Raw genomic sequence first — 12,374 nt, 5'->3', positions numbered from 1 at the left:
TCATTCAGGAAAATGGGGACCTAATGGCCAGTAACAATGAGTCAGAGACCCCATACTCCTGAAGCACCCGCCAGAGGATGCCTTGAGGGATGCGGTCAAATGCCTTCTCATGTGTACTGTTCAAGTGCACCCATGTTAGAAGCAACTGTCTGGTGAGTGGGTATCACATGTTCTGCCTCTTGCATGCTCTCCCTGCATAGCACCATCACCTAAATCATTTCGTCACACTATTTACAGTCTGTGAGAATGATCTGCATTTCCCAACACTGTCTGCAGTTAATGTTTAAGAAAAAACACCAACTTCATATTTTCTTGTGCAACATAATAAAAATTATGTTATTATCAAGTACACAAATATGAAAAAAATTGCAAGGAAGCCCAACTTCATGACTGAATCATAGTCTCATACATACAATTCAAAGCCCCAACAGTCACACAACCTACTATGAACATGTATTTGGCGACAGCGGGAATGAAAAAAAACATTTATCAGAAAGAAACCTCCAGCAGAACCAGGCTCAGGGAGGTGCAGCCATCTGCTGTAACATGTTCGAGGTGAGGGGAGGAAAACAGGACAAAGTCACACTGTGGAGATTAACAATGACTACACATGCAGAGAGGTGTATAAACACATAACTGGTGAGAAGAGGTGAGTGAAAGAGAAACAGTGCATCATAGGAAGCCCCCAGCAGCTTTTTCAGGGTTTCAGGGTCACCTGATCCAGCCCTAACTATAAGCTCATCAAAAAAGACCATTTTAAGCCTAATCTTAAAAGTAGAGAGAGTGTCTGTCTCCTGAATCCAAACTGGAAGCTGATTCCACAGAAGTTGGGCCTAAAAGCAGAAGGCCTCCCATTATACTTTTAAACATCATAGGACAAACTAAAACAACTACAACAAACTGCTCTGTTGGGGTGATATGATACTACGAGATGGTTAAGATTGGGCCTGATTATTCAGAACCTTGTATGTGAGGAGAAGGATTTTAAATTAAATTCTGGAGCCAATAAAGAGAAGCTAATATAGTAGGATGCTTTCTCTTTCAAGCTCTCAGCACTTGGTATTCCAAGTATGTCTCCTATCCAAATACTTACCCGTCCTAATCGAGCTTAGCTTCTGAGATCAGACGAGACTGGGCGTGCTCAGGTGTTAGTGTAGAAATGGCTCTCTGGATGGTTTCACTCCTAATGCTTTAAAAAAAAAGATCACCCAGCTAATTTCCTTCAGATCAATAAAATTATCATCAGAAATGTTTTTCTTCCCCACTGGGTTTATTGGAACGCTGTGACTCACCAAAAGGACACAGACATCATTTCTTGGAAATCACTGACAAATGAACTTTGAGAATACTCTAAACCATGTTTTTTTCTTTCAAGGCATTAACATTTTAGCAAAAGGTTAAGGTTTGATGATCAACAGATATTTTGTTCCAGTTCTCAACAATAAAAAAGAGAAAGAAAAAAAAAGAAAAACTACATCAAAACACCCTGAATCCAGACACCTTTGGGGGGGGCCGGGCTCGCTGTTCTGTCTAAATCGTGCTGCCTCGTAGCTCTATCTACATTTAAGTGGGTTAGTTTTAATCACAGTTGCTTAACCAAACAGGAAATTAAAAATCAATGTTTTCCCTCCTGCTGCCGCTCCCGCTATACAGTCTTTTCATTGTTCAGGTAATTCCTGAATCACCGTCCTGTTCAGTATGGAAATGCTCAGCATGAGCAGATGAGAATAAACCCAGAGCCACAAGTCTAATCTTTATGTCTATTAATGTTTATACTGCAATAAAAACTGAATTCAATCAATTTAAACATCTTTGTACCATGACTAGACATCCAAAGAAACCTGATATATGCATAGGGATTATACATATATACATATATCTTTATATGAGCATTTAGCCAAAGGTGGAGAATCTAATGTAACCAAAAGAAGGGTGAATATTTATATATATTGTTATCAGGGGGCCAGAATCACAGCTCCAAATAAATGCTAAGCCTTCACTAGATGTGATTATTGCAACACTATAATAGCTTTGGAAGATGATTATATCCCAGTTAGTCTGACATTAGCATCAGTGACTGTTACTGAGTCCATGTATTAAATGTACTCCATCTAGCATAGCAAGCTGGGACTGTGGCCCAGCACCTCCTTGGCTGTTTCCTACCTGTGACTAAAACACTCTCTGCGGCAACTAATTTGAACACTGAACAAAGTTACATTACAGTTTAGCACACTGTCCTTATGCATTAGTAAAATCCTACATAGAGACTTAAAACCTTGTACTTGTAATAGCCGATGTAGCTCAAGAACATTTGATTTTCTCCCCATTGCTTACCACAGACATAATTAGATATGCTCTATATCTTGATATCTCGATATTGACCTCCATAATCCCTTTTGACTGTACGCCTATAACTCACATTATGGGGACAGAAATTTGCAGTAAATTTTCACTCATAGTCAGAGTTAATCTGCTTTTTTCTGTCTCAGGTACCATGATACGTCTCTATAAAAGTCTGTGTATTTGTTGTTGGTGGTGGTCTTTCTAGCTAACTAGCTATTTAGTTAGGTTAAAGTGTGGTTAGCAAGTTAGGCAGCATAAGTGAAACACCTGTGTGGTTGAAAAAATGGTGTGAAAGGACTTTAAGATTAGACTTTAGATTGAGTCAGCTCTTCCCCTTGACTTTTTACACTTTGATGCATATAAATGAAAAACTAAAGTGCCCTCTTTCACCAAAAAAAGCTCATAAGTTGATGATGGCAAGACCCAAAAACTGAACAATAGAGAAATGCCTGCAAGTTATTCTCAAAGAAAAAGAATTCAGTAATTAGCCATAGTGTGAACACGTGGCAACGGCCATGTTTCCTCAATACAGTCTCAAAAATGGCTTCAAAAGCAACTCAGTTTCCACAGACCCTCATTTTAAAAATGCCATAAATTATATCAAAACATATGAACAGCAGTACCAGCTGGTTAGAACAGCAATATTTTATCTTCCTCGTAGCGTTGCTTGTGTTAAGTCTGTTTTTTGCTAGCTAAAATTAGCCTCCCATTAGTATGAATGGTGGCACGGCTTTCTAGTTAAATAGCTTGCCATTGCTGGTGTTTTTTGTTGTTGTTGTTTTCAAACACAACTCTAAAACAAAAGTCCACAAAAACAAACAAATACATGACATCACAGTGAGTGAGCCCATCTTTTATATACAGTCTGTAGCTCCTACAGGAACAGGAATATTTTCAATAGATCTTTAATTTAGCAGAAAGTTCAAACAATTGGAGTCTTTGTCAGTGCTCCGAACCACAAGACTGCACACATCCTTCAGCACAGAGACATAATAATGGCCTGCAAGTACATCAATCTTTAATATGAATTCCAAACTCTGTTTTCAAACTTTATTTGAAGGCTAAATCAAGCAAAAGATTGCCACAAATTTTTCTAGTTTCTAGTATATGAACACTATGAACAAGTGTACAAATAATTTCCCCTCAAGTACCTGGGCACTCTTAGATCCTTAAGATTGTTTTTAAGGTTCTTACGTGTACAGTTATATAAAAGAACTTGAGACACATTCACTTTGCACACGACCAAAATCGAAGACATGTTGTGTCTAGATGATCGTCCTTGGTGCAAACACAGAGCAGTAAACTTACTGTGTAGTGGGTTTGTTTTCTCAACCAGCATTCACTGAGGCATTTATGTGAAACTTAAATGGATGAGCTTAGAAAATCCTTAAGTATCTGTTATTCCAGGGTATTTCACTACTCTCCAGCTCCTCCTAGGATAAGCAAATAGGATGCCAGAGAATTTAGCCAAGAACAATGTTGCTACAGTTAGTCAAAGCCAGCCTGCACCACTGAGCGCTTTTCATTTCCCTCAAGTCCCCCCAAGTTATTGCTCCCTGATCTATGCTGTAATGCAGCATCCATCCACTCTCTGCTTTTACAAAAGGACACATAACATGGAAACAAACTTGCCACATATGACCACGCTGTACTTCAGAGACTGTGGGAAAAAAAACCTTGACGTATGCAATGTTTAGAATTAAATAAATGCATAGGACTGTTGTGTTCATGAGAACTGGCTGGACATACGGTAAGCCCATGCATCTAAGGCCTTTCCAAATAAGTGCGCTTCAGTTAAACTTTGATAGAAGTGTGTTCTGAAGAGACTTCCTACCACAGAAAATAACAAAAGACGTTTGTGAGCTTGGAGTGCTGTGGGGATTAAGAATCTGATTTTTGCTGTGAAAGGTGTTATTTTATATTTAGAAATCCTTTGCGTGATATGTGCAAACTTAAATCCTCTACATGTGAATTAAGTTACTCTAACATGCTATTAAATAATGGTAAATAGTCTATAAATGTTTGTTTCTTGTCTTACTACTCATTAGTCTGATTTCAGTCTGGTAAATCTGAAATATTATTTGCTGTAACCTTGTAGAGGCTTCCTGTATTACATCATATACACGTCAGACTCATAACACATAATGCAATGACTGTTTCTCATGCTCTCCTTCATAAACACTTTATCACAGTAAGTCTCATCATTGAGTTTATCTGATAGATCAAAACCATCATTGTTGAAATTCTTCAGCCAGATTTGTGTTTCCTGCACAAAAACACTCATTCACAATTTTTTCTCTATGATTGTCTGACCTCAGCCTGATACCCATCTTCTGAAGATGTAGAAGGATTTTCTTGACCTTCTTCTGGATACAGGTCGCCATCTAGTGGCATTACTGGGTTCATAGGCTTCATCTAGTGCGTCACTCGAGAGAGGAGGTGTTACTAATAAGTTTTACGCTGAGCACACATCTTTTTTCTTTAAATTTTTAAATATTGATGAAATTGTAATGGCCAGTGTAAATCTCTCTTGCATAGGATATTTCGACCAGCCAAACACAGGCTTCACTGTTCACCTTTATACTGGGAAAAGCATGAAAAACACCAGCAGTAAAGAAGCAGATGTACAGTGATGAATACTCAGATTCAGGTTATAAGGAGGCGGTAGCCTTCCTTGGGGTGATTGTGGCTCAAGAGTTGGGAGTTCGCTTTGTAATCGGAAGGTTGCCGGTTCGAGCCCCGGCTCGGTCAGTCTCGGTCGTTGTGTCCTTGGGCAAGACACTTCATCCGTTGTCTACTGGTGGTGGTCAGAAGTCCCGGCCTAGATCTCGGCTTAAGACCAGCGGTGACCGTGCGTTTGCCCTGGTTGCACCTAACCTGTGGCACAACCTTCCCGTTACTATTAGCGCGTCTGACTCCATCCAATCGTTTAAATAACGATTAAAAGCTCACTTATTTAATCTTTCTTTCCCGGTTAGTTAACGCCTGTATTTTATACTTAATTCCAATTTTCCATCCATCCATTCGCTTCCGCTTATCCTTTTCACGGTACGATGGTTAGCACTGTTGCCGCACAGCAAGAAGGTCCTGAGTTCAATTCCACCATCAGGCCGGGGTCTTTCTGGATGGAGTTTGCATGTTCCCCCCGTGTTTGCGTGGGTTCCCTCCGGGTACTCCGGCTTCCTCCCACAGTCCAAAGACATATAGTTTGTGGGGATAGGTTAAATCCAAATTGCCCATAGGTGTGAATGTGAGCGCGAATGGTTGTCTGTGTGCTGGCCCTGCGACAGACTGGCGACCTGTCCAGGGTGTACCCCGCCTCTCGCCCTATAACAGCTGGGATAGGCTCCAGCGCCCCCCGCCATCCTGAAAAGCGGAAGCGAATGGATGGATAATTCCAATTTTATCTTTCTATATATATTCTACTTAAAACCTGTGTGTTTTTAGCAAGTTTGATTTGATATTCACTTTTATTCTTGTGTAATTAGTGCCATAATGGTCTTATATTATTCATGTTTTAACCTGCTGTTTTATTGTGAAGCACTTTGGTATACCGTTGGTATTTAAATGTGCTATATAAATAAAGTTGTATTGTATTGTACTACTTCATCCTCACCTGCAATAGGCAGGAGATGTGTTCACTCAGTTTAATACAGGCTCTTGAAAAAGGCGAGCATGCAGATTAGGGTGGGTGACAAACCCATGTGATCACTGTTAAATTACAGTTACTGCAATTCAATGATTACTGGAATACTCAGAGTTTAAGTTAGAGTTGAGTTTAATGAATGTTGATGTAGTATTGCTGATTTACACCTCAGGAGCAACCTTAGAGCCACTTCACCTGCAGGTCGCCTGTTTTCCAACAAAACTGCTCCAAACTGTTGGGTTAACAGCACAGGACCACTCTGGGTTTCCTGGGGATTGGGGCCTCATTAGGGTATGGGAAGGTGGAAGTCTGGGTCACTCCTGAGCAGCTGTTTTGCAATTCAATTCAATTCAATTTTATTTATATAGTGCCAAATCACAACAAAAGTCGCCTCAAGGCGCTTCATAGATACAGAGAAAAACCCAACAATCATATGACCCCCTATGAGCAAGCACTTTGGCGACAGTGGGAAGGAAAAACTCCCTTTTAACAGGAAGAAACCTCCGGCAGAACCAGGCTCAGGGAGGGGTGGCCATCTGCTGCGACCGGTTGGGGTGAGAGAAGGAAGACAGGATAAAAGACATGCTGTGGAAGAGAGACAGAGGTTAATAACAGATATGATTCAATGCAGAGAGGTCTATTAATACATAGTGAGTGAGAAAGGTGACTGGAAAGGAAAAACTCAATGCATCATGGGAATCCCCCAGCAGCCTACTTCTATTGCAGCATAACTAAGGGAGGATTCAGGGTCACCTGGTCCAGCCCTAACTATATGCTTTAGCAAAAAGGAAAGTTTTAAGCCTAATCTTAAAAGTAGAGATAGTTTCTGTCTCCCGAATCCAAACTGGAAGCTGGTTCCACAGAAGAGGGGCCTGAAAACTGAAGGCTCTGCCTCCCATTCTACTTTTAAATACTCTAGGAACAACAAGTAGGCCTGCAGAGCGAGAGCGAAGTGCTCTAATAGGGTGATATGGTACTACAAGGTCATTAAGATAAGATGGGGCCTGATTATTTAAGACCTTGTATGTGAGGAGCAGGATTTTGAATTCAATTCTGGACTTAACAGGAAGCCAATGAAGGGAAGCCAAAACAGGAGAAATATGCTCTCTCTTTCTAGTCCCTGTCAGTACTCTTGCTGCAGCATTTTGGATTAGCTGAAGGCTTTTCAGTGAGTTTTTTGGACATCCTGATAATAATGAATTACAGTAGTCCAGCCTGGAAGTAATAAATGCATGAACTAGTTTTTCAGCGTCACTCTGAGACAGGATATTTCTAATTTTAGAGATGTTGCGCAAATGGAAGAAAGCAGTCTTACATATTTGTTTAATATGTGCGTTGAAGGACATGTCCTGGTCAAAAATGACTCCAAGGTTCCTCACAGCGTTACTGGAGGCCAAGGTAATGCCATCCAGAGTATGAATCTGGTTAGATACCATATTTCTAAGATTTTCAGGGCCGAGTACAATAACCTCAGTTTTATCTGAATTAAGAAGCAGAAAGTTAGCGGCCATCCAGGTCTTTATGTCTTTAAGACATTCCTGCAGTTTAACTAATTGGTGTGTGTTATCTGGCTTCATAGACAGATAGAGCTGGGTGTCATCTGCATAGCAGTGAAAATGTATGCTATGTCTTCTAATGATGCTGTCTAAGGGAAGCATGTATAATGTAAACAGAATTGGTCCTAGCACTGAACCCTGTGGAACTCCATAATTAACCTCAGTGTGTGAAGAGGACTCTCCATTTACATGCACAAATTGGAGTCTATTAGATAGATATGATACAAACCACTGCAGTGCAGTACCTGTAATACCTACAGCATGTTCTAATCGCTCTAATAGGATATTATGGTCAACAGTATCGAACGCTGCACTGAGGTCTAGCAGGACAAGCACAGAGATGAGTCCACTGTCAGAGGCCATAAGAAGATCATTTGTAACCTTCACTAAAGCTGTTTCTGTGCTGTGATGAGCTCTGAAACCTGACTGAAACTCTTCAAATAAACCATTCCTCTGCAGATGATCTGTTAGCTGTTTGACAAGTACTCTTTCAAGGATTTTTGATATGAAAGGAAGGTTGGAGATTGGCCTATAATTAGCTAAGACTGCTGGGTCTAGAGATGGCTTTTTGAGTAAAGGTTTAACTACAGCCAGCTTGAAGGCCTGTGGTACATAGCCGATTATTAGAGATAGGTTGATCATATTTAAGATCGAAGAATTAATTAATGGCAGGACTTCTTTGAGCAGTTTTGTAGGAATGGGGTCTAAAAGACACGTTGATGGTTTGGAGGAAGTAATTATTGAAGTTAACTCAGAAAGATCAATTGGAGAAAAAGAGTCTAACTTAACATCAATGGTACTAAGAGTAGCTGTAGATAATATTACATCTGTGGGATGATTACTGGTAATTTTTTCTCTAATGATAGAAATTTTATTTGTGAAGAAGTTCATGAAGTCATTACTAGTTAACGTTAAAGGGATGGTTGGCTCAACAGAGCTCTGACTGTTTGTCAGCCTGGCTGCAGTGCTGAAGAGAAACCTGGGGTTGTTCTTATTTTCTTCAATCAGTGATGAATAGTAAGATGTTCTGGCTTTGCGGAGGGCTTTCTTATAAAGCAGCAAACTATTTCTCCAGGCTAAATGATGATCCTCTAAATTTGTGACACGCCATTTCCTCTCCAGATTACGAGTCATCTGCTTTAGGGTACGTGTTTGAGAATTATACCACGGAGTCAGGTACTTCTGATTAGAGACCTTAGTTTTCACTGGAGCTACAGTATCCAGAGTCGTACGTAGTGAGGAGGTGAAATTATTAACAAGATAATCGACCTCTGTTGGGGTAGCGTTCAGATAGCTGCTCTGCTCTGTGTTGGTACAGGGCATTGAAGATGATAACAGTGGGTGGATTATATTCTTAAACTTAGTTACAGCGCTTTCAGAAAGACATCTACTTTGATAAAATCTACTCTCCACCGCTGTGTGGAGTGTGTGTGTGTGTGTGTGTGTGTGTCCTAGACAAAGCTACATGATATTGACTATATTATGATGAGATGATCAGCGTCAGTGGTTTGAATTTTGTGACTGCAGGATCCGTCAGCTACACTGCCTCCTGTGGTGAACACTCATGCTGCCATAGTCCAGACTTAAACAATTACACAGTATAAAAACTCGTTTTGTAATTGATGTCAGTGAAGGACAAATGGTTTTACAGAGTCGTTTAAAGTGTGATCTATTAAAGGTTTCATTAAAAGGGCGCACTGCTCTCATTCAATAAAAATCACCTTCAAAATTCTTTGGAAAGCAAAACAATGAATGAAAGTGGAGATCTCCAAAGCATGTAGGTGAACAAACTGCAGCAGGCGTTACTTTAACCATAGATGCCATTGTTCTATACATACACACGGTGTATGTATAGAACAATGGCGGTGACAGAAAAGACTTTGTTTAATCCCACACTGGGGAAATTCACTTGTTACAGCAGCACAATGGCCAGAAATGAAGAAAAGGTGAATTAGAGGATAAGTGTGGATGTTTAAAATACTCAGCTCTGTGACTGCTGTGAAATGACAAAAGTTAAAGAACAATAAAGTGAAATCAGGGTGAAGTTTCAATTCAAATACATTCTTCATTTTAATTTCATTTTATAATTGCCTTCCTAACTGATTATTGCTTTGTGCTCTTTTCTTCTTCTTCTTCTTCTTCTTTGTGCGTGTGTTTGTCCTTGTCTTAGCCTTGCATTGTTCTTATTAGTGTACCTTTTTCCTTTACTACTCTGTTGGCCTTTCTTTGGAATAAATATGTTGCATAATCCCTTTTGATAAGCTCTCATCCCCTTTTCTGTCATGACCCTGCCCGCAGTAAAGGTATTGCATTTAGCCACCACGACATACCTCTGCAGGGCATGTGGAGAAAAGACAGGCCTCGTCCTGCAGAGACCTCAAGAAACTGATTATTATTATTATTATTATTTATTATTATTATTATTATTATTATTATTATTATTATTATTATTATTATTATTAATAATAATAATAATAATAATAATAATAATAATATCATCAATGTTCACAGAAGTAGTTAGCTGGCTAATAGAAACACATTCACCTGGACTGATATAAAACCAAAAGGTCATGTATGCATTTTCTCCATGGACAACAGTGTATGTTTGTGCATTTAATTTTATTTGTTTGTTAGTTTAGCCACAAACACTGAAGGAGACACTGAGCACCACGCCGAACCGTGTGTGCACACTGAACTAGTTTTCCCGTACGAGCCACTAGAGGGCGCTGCTGGCCAGATTATGCAGGCGCTCACGCTGCTCTCGTGTGGCTGACTTAAAATGTAATCAGGTTTGAAAGGGCTGTCCCGGCTGTTTATTGTCCACTTGTCCTTTCCACAGACTGTTTAGACACGGTGCTTTTAAAGGCAACAGAACAGAAGATACGAGCGTGCTCATTAGCTTTCTAACATTAGGGTTTTTTTCTTAAGTAATATTTTTTTAAAGAAAATATTTATTTATTTAGACTTTTGAATATTATGTACTTGGGACTGCATGCACGTGTTTGGATGTTTAACGCACAGAGAGACAGAGAAGGCACCGGTAACTGCGCGGATCCACAGCCTCCAACAAGCGTCTTTGTGTCCCAGCATCTGCTCCCTGTCACTGCTCTGTCACTTCCCATTTGTGTCAAGGCTACGCTCAGATAAGATTATCTTTACGCTGTTTATTAGCCCGTTTCCCTTCCACGGTGGGACAAAGGCCTGCGGCAAACTACGCGCCATCACCGGGCCAACGACCCGTTACTGAAAAACACAGGAATGTAGTCAGGCTTATGTTCATGTGCACCGAGCAACAGGTCCACGTTTGACTGCAAAACTACAGCATTTATAATAATAATAATAATAATAATAATAATAATAATAATAATAATAATAATAATAATAATGTGCAGGTGTAGCTGGCTCACAGTCCAGTTTTTTTTTTCTTCATCGGTTTAGTGAGGACAGTAACAAATCTGAGTTTAAGAGTTTCAACTCTAAATTACCTGTAAATTTAGGAGATAAAAATTCAAATAATTCATTATCTTAAATTGCCGTTATGGTTTTACGGTGACTGGCTGTTTGGCAGCTGCCGCCTTTGGCTGCAGATGAACTGGACAAAGTGCCAATCTTTCCGTCATTGATCTCCCCCCGGGTCAGCTGCTAACTGCTTCATTTTAACTTACTGGCGTTTTAGTAAAACTAAGAAGGCCCCAGCCTCCCCCTGTCGGCTTCTTAGAACTTATATACAGGATCTGATCAGGGTTTTTTTTACCCCCTAATATTTCACAGTCATCCTTTTTTAAAGATATATATATCTATCTATCTATATAGATAGATATATCTATATCTATATAGATATATATATATATTTAATCTAGAAATAGAGACGTTGTTTATAGAATTAGACGTTCATGCACTGCATCCAGCTTGAAGAAATACAGCCAAAATCATGAATCACCTCGAGTTTCAGCAAAAAAAATACAGAGAAGAAGAAAAAAAGAAAAAGCTTTTAAAATCCTCAGTCCTTCCCCCGGTGAGCAAATGAGCAGCAGTGTGCATTTGCTGAGGCCTTTCAAATGCTAACGTGGCCATATTTCACTCTTACAACCTTCTCACATCTCCATAAAATATTACAGCACTCAGAGTGATGACTGGAGCCCGGCGCGTTTTTCTCGCACACTTTCACCGTAATAACGCAGTTTGTGTTGAAAAACACCAAATTATCTCACTCTTATAAAATAAATAAAAAACAGGCTGTGCTTTAATGAGCTTCTGCTGTTTGATGGTTCATATAAAAGGCCAGCGACAGCTACTTTGCTTCGAGTTACCCCAAACACGTCATATTTAATAAAATAAATAAATAGATAAATATTTTAGTCGAGTTACAAGTTGTATTTTTTAATAAAAAATAATACTAATAATTTATTCGATGTCATTTACTAAAGTAGCCTTTGTCGGAATCGGTATCAAAATTGATACTTTTGTGCAAAAGTGAAAGAAGAAAAAACATTTATAAATAACGGAAAAATATCAAGAAAAATAAATTTAATCTACATAAAAACTAATTTTGCGAGCGAAGGGTGGAACTTATTATTATTATTATTATTATTACTTTTATTATTATATTTATTATTACAATCGTTTCACTGAAATTACCCAAAGAAGTCTTCCTCCGGTTTCCGTTTCTACTTTAACCTCCTCCCGTACTCTGCGCTAACAGCTTTTAATGTAAGTGAGTGAGTGTTGCAGTACGTGGAAACAATGATTTCCACAGCGCAGGACGCATCATTAACAGCACCACCAAATAACTTAATGGAGTGGGGCTGTTGGTGCATTCAAGGTTCCTC

The sequence above is a fragment of the Perissodus microlepis genome, chromosome 13, assembly GCF_051167445.1.
Source record: "Perissodus microlepis isolate ML-2025 ecotype Zambia chromosome 13, ASM5116744v1, whole genome shotgun sequence".
NCBI classification, from domain to species: Eukaryota; Metazoa; Chordata; class Actinopteri; order Cichliformes; family Cichlidae; genus Perissodus; species Perissodus microlepis.
The sequence above is the reverse complement of the archived record's forward strand: the minus strand, read 5'-3'. Positions refer to the sequence as shown.